Genomic DNA, 23,115 nt, shown 5'->3' on the forward strand with positions numbered 1-23,115 from the left:
GTCGACACTCTTTATATGTGTATCTTACATTCCGCCTGGTAGTATTGACAGTTTGTATAAAGCACATACTGATAATCTTATAGACTTAGTTTCTACGAAATCAGAGTGTAATTTTTGTATTTTAGGTGATTTCAATATAGGAGATGTGAGCTGGGCGCCAGTGGGTGAGAGTTTAACTTTGTACCCCAACAATGTAACTAGCTTTTCCGAAACGTATGTTGTTGACAACTTATTAAGCGTCAATCTTACTCAAATTAATTCAATTTTAAATAAACTGTTTAAAACATTAGGTCTAATTTTTTTAAGTGAAGATATGAGTTTTTCTTTGGAAGAATGTCTCGACCCTCTGTCATGCCCCGGCTTGCATCATGTTCCTCTTGTCCTGCAACTGGAGTTTTACGAATTTAGAAATGTCGACTTAGATTTGCTACCGGATAATTACTGTTTCAAAAATTGCAACTTTAATGCCATTAGCGATAGAATCAATTTGCATGATTGGGATACTATATTTTCTGGGAAGAGTGTAAATGAATGCTTTGATATTTTCAAAGTTAAAGTCAATGAAATTTGCTCCACTTTAATTCCTCGAGTGAAAAGGAAATGTTACAAAATACCTTGGTATACAAGAAAGTTGAAAAGACTTAAAAATTTAAGGAATAAGTTTTTTAAAAGGTATAAATTATCGAAGATGCGTCTTCATAAGGATAAATATTTATTATACTCAAGTAAGTTTAAATCTTTGAGTAAGAAACTTCATAAAGAGTATGTTGCTAAATTTGAAAGGAATATTAAGTTAAACCCTAAATCTTTTTGGCGTTACGTTAAGGCTAAAAAGTCGTGTGCAAGTATCCCATCTAAAGTTTCTTACAATGGAAAATCTGCGTATTCCCTCGGCGAAGCTGTCAACCTCTTTGCTGATTTTTTCGGGGCGAATTTTGAGACTGGGACGTTTCTCACCGAGGAACTAGATACGGAAAATGACACCCCTATTAATTTTGGTCAATTGTCCCTGACTCTTGAAGATGTCATTTGTGGCATCTCGGTGATCAAGTCGTCAGTGCAAATGGATGTAGATGGGTTCTGTTCTTTTTTGTTTAAAAATATTGCAGCAGTTGCGTATCCAATCTTATTAATTTTTAATAAATCTCTCAGGAATGGAGATTTCATAAACGCTTGGAAGGTAACGTCTATTACCCCGATATTCAAGAGTGGTAATAAAAGTAATGTTGCCAACTACCGTCCTATTTCTAAACTTTCCACTGTCTCGAAATTGTTTGAAATTGTAGTTAAGGATAAAATATTCTTCGCAGTAAAGACCTTGATTTCACCTAATCAGCATGGATTCATGCCTGGCAGATCAACTGTAACTAATCTAGCAGTATTTTCTGAATACTGTATTTCTTCATTTAATAGGAGGGCGCAAGTTGATACTATCTATACCGATTTTTCGAAGGCTTTTGACAAAGTCAACCATTCATTACTAATATCTAAACTTGCTGGCTTCGGCTTCCATTCTAGTATGCTATCTTGGGTGAGATCTTACTTGGCAGATCGTAGCTGTGTTGTTGTGGTAGATGGTATTTCTTCGCGGTCGTTTACTGCCAATTCTGGTGTACCCCAAGGGAGCGTGTTGGGTCCCTTATTATTTGTTATCTTTATTAATGACATACGTCATTGTTTCAGTTATGCTGAATTCTTATTGTTTGCTGATGACTTGAAAATTTTTGCATCAATCACGACTCAATCTGAGTCCACTATGCTCCAAGCTGATCTTGATAACGTAATGGACTGGTGTAAACGGAATCGTCTGCTTTTAAATATAAGTAAATGTTTTAGTATTACCTTTGCTAAAACTCGAAATGTTCTTCCTGTTTCGTATCATATTGGGGACTCTACGCTGAGGGTTGTTGATGAAATATCAGATCTTGGTGTAGTCTTTGATGCGAAGTTTCTATTCCACAGTCAGATTAATTATGTCATTCCGAAGTCTTATTCCACACTCGCGTTCATTCGCCGTTTCAGTATGGATTTTAGTGATCCTTATACTTTAAAACTTTTATTTACAACCCTAGTGCGGTCTAAACTAGAATATGCTGTTTTCATTTGGAGGCCGTACCATGCCTGCCATATAGACCGACTTGAGCGTATTCAAAAAATATTTTTGCGATTTGCCCTCCGGTCTTTGCGTTTTCAGGACCCTGTTCCAACATACAGTTCTAGGTGTCTTTTAATTAACCTTAAATCTTTAGTGAGTAGAAGATCAATGCTTTCATTGACATTTTTATATGATATCATCAATGGTACGGTTGACTCGCCCTATCTTTTAGAACGTATACGGTTCAATGTACCATCGCGAACCCTTCGATGTCACGATTTTTTCTGGTTAGATAGATTTAGAACGACTTATGCTTCCAACTCTCCAATTGCTAGGGCAATGAGGGAGTTTAATTTGCTGTATTCTATAGATATTGATTTTGCATTAAATAAATTTAGGTTTAAACTGCTATTGAATGAAATTATTTGAATATTTTATATTTATTAGTTAAGATATATTAGTAAATAGTCTGTAAGGAGGTTCTGTTTGTCCTAGACTATAATATGAATAAATAAATAAATAAATAAATAAATATACTATATATACCATCATATATATATTATATATATCACCGACCTCTATGATTTTTTGACACAACAATATGTACTACATACGTAAACAATCGGTGAAATTTTAAGCTTATAGCTGTTAAAAAAGGGTAGAAATTGCGAAAAGTTTCTTATCTGAACAATCGGTTGTATGAGATATATACTATATATACAACCTTTCTATGATTTTTTCAGACAACAATATATGCTATATACGTAAGCATCTGGTGAAATTTGAAGCTTCTAGCTGTTAAAGCGTGGCAGAAATTTCGCAAAGTTTCTTATCTGTACAGGCGGTTGTATGAGATATATACTATATATACAACCGATCTCTATGATTTTTTCAGACAACAGTATATGCTATATACGTAAGCATTCGGTGAATTTTGGAGTTTCTCGCTGTTAAAATGGGGCTAAAATTGCGAAAATATATATATATATTATATATATATACTATATATACCACCACATATATACTATATATACCACCGATCTTTATGATTTTTTCAGACAACAATATATGCTATATACGTAACCATTCGTTGAAATTTGAAGACTCTAGCTCTTAAAATAGGGCATTAATTACGCAAAGTTTTTTATCTGAACAATCGGTTGTATGAGATATATACTATGTGTACCACCGATCTCAATGATTTTTTCAGACATCAATATATGCTATACGCGTAAGCATTTGAGAAGCAATTTGAAGTTTCTAGCTGTTAAAATGGGGCCGAAATCGCAAAAAAATATATATATACTATATATACCATTATATATATATTATATATATCACCGACCTCTATGATTTTTTGACACAACAATATGTACTACATACGTAAACAATCGGTGAAATTTTAAGCTTATAGCTGTTAAAATAGGGTAGAAATTGCGAAAAGTTTCTTATCTGAAAAATCGGTTGTATGAGATATATACTATATATACAACCATTCTATGATTTTTTCAGACAACAATATATGCTATATACGTAAGCATTCGGTGAAATTTGAAGCTTCTAGCTGTTAAAATGGGGCTAAAATTGCGAAAATATATATATATACTATATATATATACTATATATATATACTATATATACCACCATATATATACTTTATATACCACCGATCTCTATGATTTTTTCAGGCAACAATCTAATATATATTATAAATGGCAAAGTTTGGATGTGAAGATGTTTGGATGTTTGTCCAGACGTTTGTCTTTGTGACTCAATCACGCAAGAACGGCTGGACCGATTTGGATGAAATTTTGCACACATATAGCCAATAGTCGAAAAGCTTCAATCACAACAGACTGCCAATGATTTCGCAACTCGACTCTCACACCTGCTCTCTGAGGGCACAACTCATCTCCAAAGCACTTCATACTGCCGCCGAGGAAAAAATTGGTTACCGGCGGCCACGAAAAAACAACTGGTATGATGAAGAATGCCGCGTTGCAACCGAAAGAAAAGACGCTGCCTAAAGGGCTACGTTAAAAGCGAGCGCGACAAGAGGAGTGTGTGAACGCTATCGTGAGTTGAAAAAAGAAAAAAGCAGAAGCAGAAAGGCGTGAGTGCGAGGAGCTTGAGCTGCTAGCCACCAGGAATAACGCCTGAAAATTCTACCAAAAAATACGGCGACAGACGGAAGGTTTTAAGACCGGGGCAAACTCCTGTAGGAATGAAAACGGCGACCTTGTAACTGATGTCCAGAGAGTGCTTAGATTATGGAGGGAACACTTCTCTGCTCTCCTAAATGGAGGCAGCAATTCACCGCGCAGAGATGAAGAACCCGATCCCACAATCGATTATGACGAAGTTAGAATAGCAATAACCAGATTGAAAAACAACAAGGCCGTGGGCGCTGATGGATTGCCTGCGGAGCTATTCAAGTTCGGCGGCGAGGAGTTGGTAAGGCGCATGCAGCAGCTTCTTAGCAAAATATGGGCGGACGAAAGCATGCCCGACGGTTGGAATCTAAGTGTTCTTTGCCCAGTCCACAAGAAGGGGGATACTGCAAAATGCACCAACTATCGTGGAATCAGCCTTCTTAATATCGCATATAAGGTCCTTTCAAGTGTATTGTGCGAAAGATTGAAGCCCACCGTGAACCTGCTGATTGGACCTTATCAGTGCGGCTTCAGACCTGGTAAATCTACCATCGACCAGATTTTCACAATGCGCCAAATCTTGGAAAAAACCCGTGAAAAGAGAATCGACACACATCACCTCTTCGTCAACTTTAAAGCCGCCTTCGACAGCACGAAAAGGAGCTGCCTATATGCCGCTATGTCTGAATTTGGTTTCCCCGCAAAACTTATACGGCTGTGCAAAATGACGTTGAGCAACACCATCAGCTCAGTCAGAATTGGGAAGCACCTCTCCGAGCCGTTCGAAACTAAACGAGGTTTCAGACAGGGTGACCCCCTATCGTGCGATTTCTTTAATTTAATGCTGGAGAAAATTATACTAGCTGCAGAACTTAACCGCACTGGAACAATATACTATAAAAGCGTGCAATTACTGGCATATGCTGATGACATTGATATCATCGGCCTAAACACCCGCGCTGTTAATTCTGCTTACTCCAAGCTGGAAAAAGAAGCGGTAAAGATGGGTTTGATGATGAATGAGGACAAAACGAAGTACCTGCTGTCATCGAGCAAAGAGTCAGCGCATATGCGCCTTGGCAACCACGCTACGGTTGGCAGCCATAATTTCGAAATAGTAAAAGACTTCGTTTATTTGGGAACCAGCATCAACATTAGCAACAACATCAGCACTGAAATCCAGCGAAGAATCAATCTTGCCAATAAATGCTACTTTGGACTAGGTAGGCAATTGAAAAGTAAAGTCCTCTCTCGGCGAACGAAAATCATACTCTACAAGTCACTTATCGTACCCGTCCTGCTATATGGGGCAGAAGCATGGACCATGACAACAGCAGATGAAGCGGCTTTGGGAGTGTTCGAGAGAAAAGTTCTTCGAAAGATTTATGGACCTCTACGCGTTGGCGATGGCGAGTACCGAAGAAGATTTAATGATGAGCTGTACGAGCTATACGCAGACATCAACATAGTCCAGCGAATTAAAACGCAGCGGCTGCGCTGGCTAGGCCATGTTATGCGAATGAAAGATGATGCTCCGGCCAAGAAAGTGTTTCTATCGGAACCCGCCTATGGAAGCAGAGGTAGAGGGCGGCCCCCACTCCGTTGGAAGGACCAGGTGGAAAACGATTTAAACTCCCTTGGTGTGACCAATTGGCGCCGGTTGGCGGAGCGAAGGAGCGACTGGCGCGCCTTGTTGGACGGCCATAACCGTTTAGACGGTTAAGCGCCAATTAAGTAAGTAAGTAGCCAATAGTCTAGAAGGATCTACTAGCTATATTTTTTTGAAAAGGGGGGAAGTCCCCGCCCCCTAGGAACAGTTATAATTTAATTATTGTATTTTTTCGTCTTTGTGACTGAATCACGCCAAAACGGCTACACGGATTTTGATGAAATTTGGGACACAGACAATAGTCTACTAGCGAAATTTTTTTCGAGCATGGAAATGGGGGTGGTGATCCCACGACCCCTTCGAACAATTCCTTTTTACTAATTTTTACACATTATAATATTACCTTTACTGATCTTCACCAATATTACAACTCAATAGGTCAAATAAGTCGAGAGCTTACAAAATGAGTAGTGACAACCTCCGTCCCCCCTCCCCCCTTCTCAACACCTCTGGTGTAAAATCTTTAAATTGTTATAACTCAATATAAATTTTCTCCAAAATCAATAGTTTTTGGTATCTGGCACACACAGATCGAGATCTAAACAATTTTGGAAAAACGATCAGTGGTCCTCTCCTTCTCCTCCCGCCATCCACCCTCCTTCAATTGTTTTTATTAACACGCTTTTATTAGCTTTACCTGTATGTTTCTATGTAACTCTTCATTCGCTCCAACGCGCCTGCTGCCTTATTTACATGGTTAGGTTCATATCGAAACCTTTCCGGGATCATTTCTGGATGGTTTTCGGGATCCGTCCGGGATCCCGTCGGCGTCATTTCGGGACTTTTTCTCGACTAATACGGGATCATTTGGGGACCCTTTCGGCATCATTTCTGGATGGTTCTCGGGGTCCGTCCGGGATCCCGTCAGGGTCATTTCGGGACTATTAGGGGATAATTTTTCCGGCATCATTTCTGAATAGTTTTCGGGATCCGTCCGAGATCGCGACGGGTCATTTCGGGATAATTTGGGGTACCTAGCGTCATCATTTCTGGATGGTTTTCGGTATCCGTCTGGGATCCCGTCGGGGTCATTTCGGGACTTTTACGGGATCATATGGGGTCCCTTCCGCCATTATTTCTGGATGGTTTTCGTGATCCGTCCGGGTCATTTCGGGACTTTTTCGGGATCATATGGGGTCCCTTTTGGCATCATTTCTGGATGGTTTTCGGGATCCGTCCGGGATCCTATCAGGGTCATTTCGGAACTAATTCGGGATCATTTCGAGCACCTTCCTGCATCAGTTCTAGATGGTTTTCGGGATCCGTCCGGAATCCCGTCGGGGTTATTTCGGGACTTTTTATCGACTAATACGGGATCGTTTGGGGACCCTTTCGGCATCATTTCCTGATGGTTTTCGGTATCCGTTAGGGATCCCGTCGGGGTCATTTCGGGACTTTTTCGGGATCATTTGAGTTCCCTTCCGGCATCGTTTCTGGATGGTTTTTAGGATTCGTCCGGGATCCCGTCGGGGTCATTTCGGGACTTTTTCTCGACTGATACGGGATCATTTGGGGACCCTTTCGGCATCATTTCTGGATGGTTCTCGGGGTCCGTCCGGGATCCCGTCAGGGTTATTTCGGGACTATTAGGTGATCATTTGAGGACCTTTCCGGCATCATTTCTGGATGGTTTTCGGTATCCGTTAGGGATCCCGTCGAGGTTATTTCGGGACTTTTTCGAGATCATTTGGGTTCCCTTCCGGCATCGTTTCTGGATGGTTTTTGGGATTCGTCCGGGATCCCGTCGTGGTCAATTCAGGACTTTTTCGGGATCATTTGGGGTACCTTTCGGCATCATTTCTAGATGGTTTTCTGGATCCGTCCGGGATCCCGTCGTGGTCATTTCGAGACTTTTCGCCACTAATACGGGATCTTTTAGGGACCCTTTCGCCATTATTTCTGGATAGTTTTCGGGATCCGTCCGGGATCCCGTGAGGGTCATTTCGGCACTATTTGGGGATCATTTGGGAACCTTTCCGGTATATTTCTGGATAGTTTCCGGAATCCGTCGGGGATCCCTTCAGGGTCATTTAGGGACTATTAAGGGATCATTTGAGGACCTTTCCGGCATCATTTCTGGATAGTTTTTGGGATCAGTCCGGGATCCCGTTGGGGTCATTTCCGGACTTTTTCTCAGCTGATACGGAATCATTTGGGGACCCTTTCGGCATCATTTCTGGATGGTTTTCGGGATCTGTCCGGAATCCCGTCGGGGTCATTTCAGAACTTTTTCGGAATCAATTTGGGTACCTTCCTTCATCATTTCTAGATGGTTTTAGGGATCCGTCCGAGATCTCGTCGGGGTCATTTCGGGACTTTTTCGGGATCATTTAAGCATGGTTTTCAGGATTCATCCGGGATCCCGTCAGGGTAATTTGTGGACTTTTGCGAAACTATTTCGCGATCATTTTGGGCCAAGATCATTCCTGGATGGATTTCGGGATCTGTCCGGGATCCCGTCGGGGTCAGTTAGGGATCCATTTGAGATCCCGTCAGGAACATTTCGGGACTTCTTAGGGACTATTTCGGGATCATTTCTGGATGGTTTTCGGGATCCGTCCGGGATCCCCTCGGGGTCATTTCGGGACTTTTACTCTACTAACACGGGATCATTTGGGGCCCTTTCGGCATCATTTCTGGATGGTTCTCGGGGTCCGTCCGGGATCCCGTCAGGGTCATTTCGGGACTTTTTCGGGATCTTTTGGGGTCCCTTTTGGAATCATTTCTGGATGGTTTTCGGGATCCGTCCGAGATTCTGTCGGGGTCATTTCGGGACTTTTTCGGGATCATTTGGGGTCCCTTTTGGAATCATTTCTGGATGGTTTTCGGGATCCGTCCGAGATTCTGTCGGGGTCATTTTGGAACTAATTCGGGATCATTTGGGGTACCTTCCGGTATCATTTCTGGATAGTTTTCTGGATCCGCCCGAGATCGCGACGGAGTCATTTCGGGATCATTTGGGGTACCTAGCGGCATCATTTCTGGATGGTTTTCGTGATCCGTCCGGGATCCCGTCGGGGTCATTTCGGGAATTTTTCGGGATCTTTTGGGGTCCCTTTTGGAATCATTTCTGGATGGTTTTCGGGATCCGTCCGAGATTCTGTCGGGGTCATTTTGGAACTAACTCGGGATCATTTGGGGTACCTTCCGGCATCATTTCTAGATGGTTTTCTGGATCCGTTCGGAATACCGTCGGGCTTATTTCGGGACTTTTTCTCGACTAATACGGGATCATTTGGGGACCCTTTCGCCATCATTTCTGGATGGTTTTCGGGATCTGTCCGGAATCCCGTCGGGTCATTTCAGAACTTTTTCGGAATCAATTTGGGTACCTTCCTTCATCATTTCTAGATGGTTTTTGGGATCCGTTCGAGATCCCGTCGGGGTCATTTCGGGACTCTTTCGGGATCATTTAAGCATGGTTTTCAGGATTCGTCCGGGATCCCGTCAGGGTAATTTTTGGACTTTTCCGAAACTATTTCGGGATCATTTTGGGCCAAGATCATTCCTGGATGGATTTCGGGATCCGTTCGGGATCCCGTCGGGGTCATTTCGGGACTTTTTCGGGATCATTTAAGCATGGTTTTAGGTTTCGTCCGGGATCCCGTCAGGGTAATTTGTTGACTTTTCCGAAACTATTTCGGGATCATTTTGGGCCAAGATCATTCCTGAATGGATTTCGGGATCTGTCCGGGATCCCGTCAGGTTCAGTTAGGGATCCTTTTGAGTTCCCGTCAGGGACACTTCGGGACTTCTTAGGGACTATTTCGGGATCATTTCTGGATGGTTTTCGGGAACCGTCCGGGATTCCGTCGGGGTCATTTCGGGACTTTTTCGGTCTAATACGGGATCATTTGGGACCCTTCCGGCATCACTTCTGGATGGATTTTGGGATCTGTACGGGAACCCATTAGGGTAATTTCGGGACTTTTTCGGTACTATTTCGGGACCATTTGGGGACCCTTCCGAGATCATTTTTGGATCCGTCCGGGATGCCGTAGGAGCCATTTCGGGGTTTTTTGTTACTTTTCCGGGATAGTTTTTGGACCCTTCCGGGATCATTTCTGGATCTGTGCGGGATCCCATCTGGGTCATTTCCGGACTATTTCGGAACCATTTCGGGATCCTTCCGGAATCATTTCTGTATGGTTTTCGCGATCCGTCGTGGATCCCCTCGGAGCCATTTCGGAACTTTTTCTGGAGTATGTCGGGATAATTTAGGGACCCTTCCTGGATATTTTCTGCTTGATTTTTGAGATCCGCCCGGGAGCCCGTCAGGGTCATTTCGGAACCTTTTCGGGATCATTTTGGAACACCTTCGGGGATCATTTCTGTGTGGTTCTCTGGATACGTCTAGAATCGTGTCGTTGTCATTTTGGGTTTTTTTGGGACTATTCCGAGAACTTTTGGAGACCCTTCCGGGGCATTTCTGGATGGTTTTCGGGATCCGAACGCGATAGCGTGGGGGTCATTCGTAGCTTTTTCTGGATAATTTCGGGATCATTTGGGATCCTATCAGGTTATCAGCTCATTTAGTTCTTTTTTTACTCAATTACAAAAATAAAATGCATTAGACTGAAAACAAAATTTTAAACAGATAACTTGATAAGCAGGCTAACGTGAATAGCCCATATATTTAAATTTCTCCTTGCGGACGGGGCCGCGGGTAAAGGCTAGTATATGCTATATACGTAAGTATTTGGTGAAATTTGAAGCTTCCAGCTGTTAAAACGGGGCAGAAATTGCACAAAGTTCCTTATCTGAACAATCTGTTGTATGAGATATATACTATGTATACCACCGATCTCAGTAATTTTTTCAGACATCAATATATGCTAAACACGCAAGCATTTGGTGAAATTTGAAGCTTCTAGCTGTTAAAATGGGGCAGAAATCGCAAAAAAAAATATATATATATACTATATATATATATTATATATACCATCATATATATATTATATATATCACCGATCTCTATGATTTTTTGACACAACAATATATACTATATACGTAAGCAATCGGTGAAATTTGAGGCTTATAGCTGTTAAAATGGGGTAGAAATTGCGAAAAGTTTCTTATCTGAACAATCGGTTGTATGAGATATATACTATATATACAACCGATCTCTATGCTTTTTTCAGACAACAATATATACGAAAAGTACATCTAAAAATAAATTTAAAAAAAAAAGATCCCAACTGGTCAATTTTTGAAAAATTTATAGCATTTTGAAAACAAAAACGGTGTTTTTTTAAAAATTCATAACTTTTTTTTGAGTTGAATGAAAAAATTTGAAAAACTTCTGAAAAACGTCTTTCGTAAGCTAGAAAAAGAAGAAAAACGTTCAGCCAACTCTAAAGGGGTCGGGTTCAAAATTGGTCGAAATGGGATGGAATACCCCATATATACTATATATACCACCATATATATACTATATATACCACCGATCTTTATGATTTTTTCAGACAACAATATATGCTACGAACGTAATCATTCGTTGAAATTTGCAGCCTCTAGCTCGTAAAATAGGGCAGTAATTACGAAAAGTTTCTTATCTGAACAATCGGTTGTGGGGGATATATACTATATATACTACCGATCTCATCAGTTTTTTCAGGCAACAATATGCGCAATATAAGTAATTATATGGTGAAGTTTGAAGCTTCTACCTGTTAAATTGAGTAAGATATGACAAAAATCCTCTTTTTCTGAAAAGTCGGTTGTATGGAGGATATATGCTATAGTGGTCCGATCCGGCCGGTTCCGACAAATGTCTAATCGGACACCCAAATACACTCGCTCACCAAATTTTATCAAGATATCTCAAAACTTGAGGGACTAGTTTGCATACAAACAGACAGACGGACAGACGGAGATGGCTAAATCAACTCAGTTCTTCATCCTGATTATTTCGGTATACTTAATGGTGGGTCTATCTATTTTCCTTTAAGGACTTACAATTTTGGGTTTCGTGACGAAATTAATATACCATTTCATTTTCATGAAAGGTATAAAAACAGGTAGGTACTTTGTGTGAGGATGCAAAGTTTCAGATTTTTTGTGGTCTGCGTGTAAAAGCTATGACTACGAATCACGTATTTACAATTTACCATTTATTTATTTATTAAGTCTATGAACACATGTTCTTACAGACTACCAATGAAAAAACTTACAGCATATTATTAACAAAATTCTTACAGACTACTAACAATTTTCATACAATTAAAAAACTGACTACAATTGAGAAATACAAAAAGTTAACAAGTCAGTGAAAAACTAGCACTTACAGACTAATATAAAAGAATTGATAACTAAAAAACACACTTTAATAAATTAATAAAAACGTTCTTCGACAAAGAGAAATCAAGTTCGACAAAATATGAGATCTTATTAAATTCATTCATAGCGCGGGTAATTGGGGCATTTCTCGCATAATTAGTTCTACTATTAATGACATAAAAAGGGTAAAAGCTTCTAAGTTCTATTCTTGGAACATTAAAATTAATTTTCTCAAGAAGAGCAGCACAATCTGTATCCCCATGGATGATACAATATAAAAAGGTCAAAGAAATAATAGACCTTCTCGCTTCTAAAGTTTTAAGATTTAAAAGAAGTAAACGTGCATTATATGAGGGAAGAGGGCTAGTAAATCTAAGTGACCGCAGACAGTATTTAAGAAAAACTTTTTGAACTTTCTGAATCCTATTAATTGCAAACTGTTGGAACGGTCGCCAAATGATAGTGGCATACTCGAGATGAGATCGTACAAATGAATTGTAGAGCAATTTGAGTGTATACGGGTCAGAGAACTCTGCACTATTACGCCGAATAAAACCAAGCATTGCATACGATTTGGCTATGATAAAGTTTACATGGCTGTTGAAAGAAAATTTGGTATCATAAACCACACCAAGGTCCTTGATTTTATCAACAGTCTGCAGTGGTTTGTTATCAATGGTATATGAACTATTAAACTTAAAGCGCAATTTAGAGTAGGTTACGTGAAAGCATTTATTAATATTTAAAGAAAGGTGCGATCTAACGCACCAGGAATAGAAATTATTAATTTCACACTGAAGTTCGAACATATCACGCGAAGACTTTATAATGGAGAAAACTTTAAGATCATCAGCGTACAAGAGAAACCTAGCATACGAAAAGCAAGTGCTGATGTCGTTGATGAACAGGACAAAGAGCAAGGGTCCAAGAATACTGCCCTGCGGAACGCCGGAAGTTGCAAGGTATGGATCGGATGATACACCATCAATGCAGACAATACACCATCTGTTAATTAAATAAGAATTTAGCCACTGCAGAAAATTTGAGTGAAAACCAAGACAGGAAAGTTTATGAATAAGGATCTCATGTGATACCTTATCGAAGGCTTTGGAGAAGTCAGTATAAATACAATCCACCTGGTATCCAGATGCAAAAGCAGATATACAATACTCACTAGACTCCACTAGATTGGTGACCGTCGAACGTCCCGCAACAAAACCATGCTGTTTGGCACAAATTAGGCTCTTCACTGAAAAGTATAACTTGTCTTTTACAACACATTCAAATAACTTCGAAACAGTAGTGAGCTTTGATATAGGTCTGTAGTTACAGACATCATTCTTATTTCCAGATTTGTAGATAGGAGTTATCGATGCAAGTTTCCAAGCATTAATAAACTCCCCGCACTGAAGTGACATATTAAACAGGATCTCAAGAGGTAAAACTAAGGCCGGACAACCTTTAAACAAGGCACTTGAGAGACCATCAGAATCTGTCTTGACCGACTGCTTTAAATTAGTAATACCACTTGAGATCTCGTCACATGAAATCGACATTGAACCGAAATCCAGAGCAGAATTTAAATCAGATGCAAAGTCGAAAGAAGGGGCATCATCATAGGATGCAAAATTGGCACTAAAATAGTCCGCAAACAGGTTCACTACCGCATTAGGATTTGTAGCTACACTATCTTGGTAAAAGACAGAAGCAGGAACCGAGGAGCAGGTCCTTTTAGATTTAATAAAACTCCAAAATGTTTATGGATTGGACTTAATATTTGTCTCAAAGCTAAGAATATAGTTTTTGTAAAGAAACTTATCCAATCAGTTAAACTCCTTTAGGTACTGCTGATACTTCTCGTAAAAGAACAGATTCTTGGTCTGACTAAACTTTTGTAGTATTTGTTTCGCAAATTCTTCAATTTTTTTAAACCCTTAGTATACCAAGGTAATTTATACGGTTTTTTCTTAAAGACTGGAACATGCCTGAAACATAGGTTAAAAAGCGTTGATCTAAATACATATCTCATAGCAAATGCTAACATCTGAGGAGGAAAAAAGATCAACCCAGTTAATTTCCAAGAAAACATGGTTAAGTATAGACATGTCGCACCGTGCAAAATTAAGAGCGATATCATCATTTACAGAGGGTACACAAAACACATAAAACTCAAGTTTAAGAACAATAGTAGTGTGATGCATATCCGACGGAGCAAATGGTGCATCGCATTCGGAAATGTTAAAATTAATATTATCACTGAGGAATATAAGATCTAATATTCTGTCAAGCCTGTTAGTGAAGTTATTGATTTGCAGCAAGTTTAAGCTTAGCATGTTATCTATAAGATATGTCTCATAGGACTTCAATATATTATTTGGCATGAGGCCCGAACCACAGAAACCCTGAGACCAAGTGACATCACTTAGATTAAAGTCACCTAAAATACATATATGATTATCACCAAGCTTATTAAGAACTACAGATGAAATATTGTCAGCATGAGCTTTATAAAGATCTTCAGAACTATTTGGCGGAATATAAGATGCCATCAAGAATAGAGAGCCGGAGTACGTAGAGCCACTAACTTTAACACAGAGTTGGTCAAGTAGCGAATCGATATTATCCAGCTGAATTAGGGAAGCATTATACTTGCGTTGAGCTGCAATAAGTACACCTCCACCTCGAGAACGCCCAGTTTTTTCGACATCCCTGTCTTTACGGAAAACGACAAACAAATTGGGATCGAAGAATTCGCCAGCAAAAAAATCTGGAGTCAGCCAAGTTTCAACAATGACAAAAATATCATACTCTAACTGCGAGCTCAGCGACTTAACATCATGCGCTTTTGTTCTGATGCCAGAAGCATTTTGAAAATAGATATTTAGTTGCTTGTTGACAGGATTAGTATTGCCACTGGCAACTAAGGGCAATTCGATTGCCTTACCTCTTTGGGAAAAAAACGAAATGACCGAACGTTCACCCCAGCAGGCCACAAATCTGGTGATAAAATGGCATCATACAGTGTTTCTGTAACACCAAGCTTAAAGTTGACTTTTGTTAATGAGTCAAGCGGGGTGTCATTTTTTATAAGCCTTTTGTATTTCAACAACATATAACGTAAACGTAACTATTTATTTGAAATTTGATGAATTTTGAAGCTTATAGCAGTAAAAAAGGGGTAAAGTTACAGTTTATATGGGGTATATCATATATATACCACCGATCTCTATGACTTTTTCAGACAACAATATATGCTATATACGTAAACATTTGATTTGAAGCTTCTAGATGCTAAAATAAGGCAGAAATTGCGCAAAGTTTCTTATCTGAACAATCGATTGTATGAGATATATACTATATATACCACCGATCTCAATGATTTTTTCAGACAACAATATATGCTATACCTGTAAGCATTTGGTGAAATTTGAAGCTTCTAGCTGTTAAAATGGGGAAGAAATTGCGCAAAATTTCTTATCTGAATAATCCGTTGTATGACATATATACTATATATACCACCGGTCTCTATGATTTTTTCAGACAACAATATATGCTATACACGTAAGCATTTGGTGAAATTTGAACATATCTAAACGATTTTTAAGATAAATATAAAATAAACAAGTAAGAATGGGACTGTCTTCGGCTATGCCGAAGACTTCATACCTATCATGAATGGGGCTGAACAATAATCTTATCCCGTTCGTAGTCTCCGAATAATCGGATGTATAAGATAAGAAATATACATACCTAAACGATTTTTAAGATAAATATAAAATAAACAAGTAAGAACGGGACTCGCAAAAAAAAGGTCGTTGATCGGTAAAGAAAAAATTTTCCGTTCAACGCATATGACTCGTGCCAGTCGCCAAAGCGCAGGCGATTCAAAAAACACCACCAAAGCCAAAAAGCAGACAAAGCAGGTAGAGGAAGTGAGACGGCGTTACAACACACGCAGGCAGAGAGGTGGAGAGAATACGCTCAGGCAGCTTCCAAGAAGGTCATGGCCGAAGCAGCGCAGCAGAAAGCAGTAAAAGAAGCAGCGCCAATGGCAAAACAAAACAAAACAGTGGAATGTTAGAATAATGAATTGCTACAACAGTTGGTGCAATTGCTAGCATTAAAAATCCAAGCAGACGAAACAAAGCAGGCCGAAACCAAAATTACGGCAGAAAGTTTTGGCAAAATTATACCCGAATTCGATGGAGGAAATATGCCAGTGAAACTCTGGTTTACTAACTTTGAATTAAACGCAGCTGTATACGGTTTGAACAATGGACAGAAATACGTGCAAGCAAGGGCGAAAATGACGAAAACTGCGAAACTTTTTCTTGAATCGGTAGCTGTTTACGAATATGGTGCAATGCGCACAATTTTGGAAGACGAATTTGACAAGTCAAAGATGTGTAGTGCGGATGTTCACGCAGAACTACGATAACGGAAAAAGCAGAAGTTTCCACGAATATGTGCTGCAGATGAAGAAATTGGCTACACGTAGTAATATAGACACGCAGTCGGTGATTCGTTTTATAGTTGGTGGGCTGCAATTAAAAGACGAATTTAAATACAACCTTTGCAGCTGTAAGTCATATAAGGAATTGCCAGATCAATACGAAGTTTACGAGAAAATAGTTTTGCGGGAAAAAAGCAACAAAGAGCATAAAGGGCAAGTACACGTAAACGAGAAGCGTTCACACAATTTAAGCGAAAAGAGAACACATTGCTTTAACTGTGGCGCTACGGATCATATGCGGAAAAATTGCCATGCAGAAACAAAGTGTTTTCGTTGCAATAAAAGTGGGCATATGTCGAAAGACTCTCCAACTGTAGCTGCTGCTGTAAACCTCGTCCATAATTCGAAACGCTGTAAAAAGATAAAGATTAACAACGTCGAAGTAAGCGGGTTAGTAGACACGGGCGCAGATATAACTATTATAAAAAAAAGTACATTCGACAAAGTTGGTGGAGGTGTGCTGCAAACATATATACAACAGCTTTGCGGCCTCGGTACTAAATCTACAAAACCAATTGGGTGTTTCGTTGCTGAAGTTGGTGTTGACGACTTACTGACGCAGCAAAAATTCATTGTAGTATCCGAAAAAGACGTTATGTATGATGCGCTACTGGGTTACGATTTTATTTCAAAGTTCAACTTGGCGGCGACGGCAGATATATATAAGTATTTATAATGTAACCGACACAAATTCTCATGTTGATGTTCCTCCGCAGTACGAAGCCGAAATTCGCTCCTTGATTACCAACTACAATCCAGTCGATTATGTTGGAGAATGTCCAGTTGTATTGAAGATCATTCCGGATGGTTACGATGTCCCGTTCAGGCATTCTCCAAGTCGCATACCATTCCATGAAGTTGAAGCAGTCAACAAGCAAATTGATGAGTGGCTTAGAGCTGGAATCATAAGACAGTCCACGTCCAACTTCGCCAGCCGCATGGTTATCGTGAAGAAAAAGGACGGTACGTGCCGCATTTGTGTGGATTTTCGAAAACTTAACTAGGCTGTACTAAAAGATTGTTTTCCGGACCCTATAATTGAGGACGTAGTCGAAAAGTTGCAGAAGTCGAAATTTTTTACGGTTTTGGATTTGGAAAATGGGTTTTTCCACATCCCAATTGAAGAGAGTAGCAGAAAATACACCGCTTTCACAACAACAAGGGGGCTTCACGAATTTAATCGGGCTCCGTTTGGATTCTGCAACTCTCCCGCCGTTTTTATACGATTCGTTAACTACATCTTCCAGAATTTAATAAATAATAACGTATTAGACTTATATATTGACGATATTATCATTCATGCAGAAACAGCTGATGATTGTCTTCGTAAAACAAAGCTGGTTTTTGCAACGGCAGCAGAACACGGGTTGAAAATCAAATGGCCAAAATGCCATTTTATGCAGGCGTCTGTAAGTTTCCTGGGCCACTTTGTTAAAGATGGATATGTGTGGCCTGGCAAAGAGAAAACGGATGCGGTTAACAAGTTCGCAATCCCAAAAAATGTTAAGGCCGTGCAGTCGTTTTTAGGCCTAACGGGATTTTTTCGAAAGTTCATTATCACATTATCACACATCGCCAGGCAGCAAACAAATCTACTATGTAAAGACTCTGTATTTGCTATCGGTCCAGCTGAAGTCGAAGCCATCCAAACACTGAAAAATTGTTTGACTAAAGAGCCAGTGCTAAGGTTGTACAACAGAAATGCAAAGACCGAGGTACATACAGATGCGTCGAAGGATGGTTTCGGTGCAACACTATTGCAGTGGTATAGCGGCCAGCTATACCCAGTGTACTTCTGGAGCAAAAAGTCGACGGAGACAGAGGCGCGACAGCACAGTAATGTTTTTGAAGCGAAGGCGGTATACCTCGCTTTTAAAAAGTTTCGTCACTACCTGTTGGGCATTCATTTTAAGCTGGTGACTGATTGCGCGGCGTTCAAACAAACGTTAAGTAAACAGGATGTACCCGAGAAGTTGCTTCGTAGGTGGTTTATTTTCAAGACTTCGACTTTAGTGTAGAACACCGACCAGGCGAAAGGTTAAAGCACGTTGATTGCCTCAGTCGATACTCACAGCAGGTTATGATAGTAGCGTCGGAGTTGGCAGCTCGTATTAAAAAAGCACAGCAAGAGGATACAATGACTAAAGCAATCGCAGATCTACTTGATAGGCGACCATACGAAGCTTTTAAAATAAAAGCTGGTCAGTTATATAAAAATATTGAGGGTAACGATCTTTTGGTGGTTCCAAAGCAGATGGAAAAAGAAATTATTGTCAATGCTTATAATGTTGGTCACTTTGCGGTGCAGAAAACTATGCATGCTATACAACAAAATAATTGGATACTACACCTGGAACAAAAAGCTACGAAGGTAATCAACAATTGTGTAAAATGTATCATCTATAATAAGAAGCTGGGTAAAAAAGAGGGTTATCTGCACGTAATTGATAAAGGTGACCAACCATTGCATACGTTGCATATTGACCATCTGGGACCAATGGACGCTACCTCAAAGCAGTATAAATATATCTTGGCAATCGTCGACGCGTTAACCAAATGTGTGTGGCTGTACCCCACAAAGAGCACAGGTTGCGAAGAAGCGGTTCATAAGCTGGAGTCATGGTCTGCGGTTTTTGGAAATCCCGCACGCATAGATACCGATAGAGGTGCCACGTTCACGGCACATATGTTTTCCGTAAAGGAGAGGGGTATTAATCACATCTGGAGTACTACCGGGGTCCCACGTGGAAACGGACAGATCTAAAGAGTGAATCGAACGGTTCTGTTGATTATTTCAAAGCTCTCGGCAGAAGAACCTGCAAAATCGTTCAAGTTAGTTCCAAAAGTATTAATTCACATACTCATGCGTCTACAAAGCGGTTTCCGATTGAACTTATGTTTGGTGTCAAAATGAACCACACATGCAGTGATCAGATACAACTTTTACTCGAGCAGGAGCTATATGATGCATACGACGAAGGGCGGCACAATTTGCGGCAAGAGGCGAGGCACGAAATCGAGCGCGCTCAGAATCAATACAAAAAGCAGTTTGATAGCAAACGAAAGAAGGAATACGGGTAAAAGATCGGCGATTTTAAATTCAACAATAAAATATATAGACAAACAAACGGTCTTGGAATGGGAAGCCCCACATCAGCAATTCTTATGGAAGTGTTCATGCAAAATCTGGAAGAAAAGTACATACAGGAGCTGAAGTCCAAATTAGGCGTGTCATTTTATGCTAGATACGTGGATGACATAATATGCGTTTTAACTACTAATAACGAAGAGCTCGTACTGGAGTACCTCAACAAACAGCACGGCAATATAAAATTTACAATGGAAACCGAAAAAGACGGAGGAATCAACTATCTAGACCTCACGACAAATATTGATAAAGATGCCAAAAGATTTAACTATGACATATATAGAAAGTCAACGGCCACCGACACAATAATACACAATACCTCAAATCACCCTCAACATCATAAAAATGCAGCATTAAGGCACTTGGTACATAGACTTGAAAGAACACCTCTTACACAAGAGGCATATAAGAGAGAACTTGAGGTCATATATAATATCGCTGCAAACAACGGATATAAAAAAGCACTAGTAGATAAGCTCAGAAGGACAAATGGAGAACCAAAAAGAAATAATGAAAAAGAAAATAATAGCTGGACGACTATGACATATACTGGAAAAGCAACATATAAATTGGCAAATTTCTTTAAAAAATACAACATTAACACAGCATTCAAAACATCGAACAATCTACGGCGAAAACTAAGAACTAACATTAACTCAGAGGATCCGTTTAGCAGCCACGGCGTATACAAGCTTACCTGCGGATGCCAGCATAGTTACATAGGACAAACAGGACGGCAAATAAGAACGAGGTTCAGAGAACATATTAGAGATTACAACAAAAAAATACGGAATCCAAACATTATACCCGAGTCTAACTTCGCGAATCACATGGTCGAGAATGAATGTTCCCCAGCAAACATCAATAAAACAGTTAGGGTTCTTCACATACAAGAAAAGGGCCGACGTCTCAACGTACTCGAAAACATGGAAATCTACAAACAGAAAACATTCGACGGTAGAATAATAAACGAACAGATAAACACCATTTCTGACACAATATTCGAGCCTTTAAAACTTGTTTACAGGAAACAACTTAATCACACAGGTACAACAGACAAACGCACAACAACAAATAAACACAAAACAATTAACACACCAAAACAAAAAACCGACAAAGAAGGTCAAACGACTAAAATCACAGATTTCTACCTACCCCAGTCAGCCACACAAATCGATTAGTAAACCACCCTCGGTTCTGAACGAACACACAGCACATTCACATAACTAAATATACACAAGCATCAATTTGACAATACCTGCTCATATACCTACGAACTATAAATACAGGACAAATGACAACAACAGATCAGAACGAAAATCGACACTGATGATGGCACAACGCCGAAACCGGTTTGTCTCAAAACCAAATTTGACAAGGGATGACGGAAAATCGTTCCAATATACATCAGATATATACTATGTGTACCACCGATCTCAATGATTTTTTCAGACATCAATATATGCTATACACGTAAGCATTTGGTGAAATTTGAAGTTTCTATCAGTTAAAATGGGGCCGAAATCGCAAAAAATATATATATATACTATATATACCATTATATATATTATATGTATCACCGATTTCTATGATTTTTTGACACAATAATATATACTACATTCGTAAGCAATCGGTGAAATTTGAAGCTTATAGCTTTTAAAATAGGGTAGAAATTGCGAAAAGTTTCTTATCTGAACATTCGGTTGTATGAGATATATAATATATATACAACCGATCTATGATTTTTTCGAACAACAATATATGCTATATACGTAAGCATTTGGTGAAATTTGAAGCTTCTAGCTGTTAAAATGGGGCTAAAATTGCGAAAAAATATATATATACTATATATGCCACCGATCTCTATGATCTTTTCAGACAACAATATATGCTATATACGTAAGCATTTGGTGAAAGTTGAAGCTTCTAGCTGTTAAAACGGGGCAGAAATTGCGCAAAGTTTCTTATCTGAACAATCTGTTGTATGAGATATATACTATGTATACCACCGACCTCAATAATTTTTTCAGACATCAATATATGCTAAACACGTAAGCATTTGGTGAAATTTGAAGCTTCTACCTGTTAAAATGGGACAGAAATCGCAAAAAAAATATATATACTATATATATATACTATATATACCATCATATATATATTATATATATCACCGATTTCTATGATTTTTTGACACAACAATATATACTATATACGTAAGCAATCGGTGAAATTTGAAGCTTATAACTGTTAAAATGGGGTAGAAATTGCGAAGAGTTTCTTATCTCAACAATCGGTTGTATGAGATATTTACTATATATACAACCAATCTCTAAGATTTTTTGAGACAACAATATATGCTATATACGTAAGCATTTGGTAAAATTTGAAGCTTCTAGCTGTTAAAACGGGGCAGAAATTGCGCAAAGTTTCTTATCTGAACAATCTGTTGTATGAGATATATACTATGTATACCACCGATCTCAATGATTTTTTCAGACATTAATATATGCTATACACGTAAGCATTGGGTGAAATCTGAAGCTTCTAGCTGTTAAAATGGGACCGAAATCGTAAAAAAAATATATATATACTATATCTATGGGGTATTCCATCCCATTTCGACCAATTTTCCACCCGACCGCTTTAGGATTGGCTGAATATTTTTCTTCTTTTTCTAGCTTACGAAAGACGTTTTTCAGAAGTTTTTCAAATTGTTTCATCCAACTCAAAAAAAGTTATGAATTTAAAAAAACACCGTTTTTGTTTTCAAAATGATATAACTTTTTGAAAAATTGACCGTTTGGGATCTTTTTTTTACATTTGCTTTTAAATGTACTTTTCGGAAAAAAATCAAAATAAAATTTTAAAGTTTTTTTTTTCAATGAAATAAAAAAAAAATTCTCGGCCCACTCCATAATTAGTGGGGATGGTTGCAGAATTGAATGAAGTTTTTTATGAGAGAAAAAAAGGCGAAATTCAAAAAATCTCGAAAAACTGAAAAATTACAAAAAAAAACTTTAAAAATTTTTTTTGAGTTTTTTCCGAAAGGTACATTTAAAAACAAATTTAAAAAAAAAGATCACAAACGGTCAATTTTTGAAAAGGTTATAGCATTTTGAAAACAAAAACGGTGTTTTTTTTTAAATTCATAACTTTTTTTGAGTTGGATGAAAAAGTTTGAAAAACTTCTGAAAAACGTCTTTCGTAAGATAGAAAAAGAAGAAAAACTTTCAGCCAACTCTAAAGGGGTCGGGTTCA

Source organism: Eurosta solidaginis, chromosome 5, assembly GCF_040869045.1.
Source record: "Eurosta solidaginis isolate ZX-2024a chromosome 5, ASM4086904v1, whole genome shotgun sequence".
Taxonomy (NCBI): domain Eukaryota; kingdom Metazoa; phylum Arthropoda; class Insecta; order Diptera; family Tephritidae; genus Eurosta; species Eurosta solidaginis.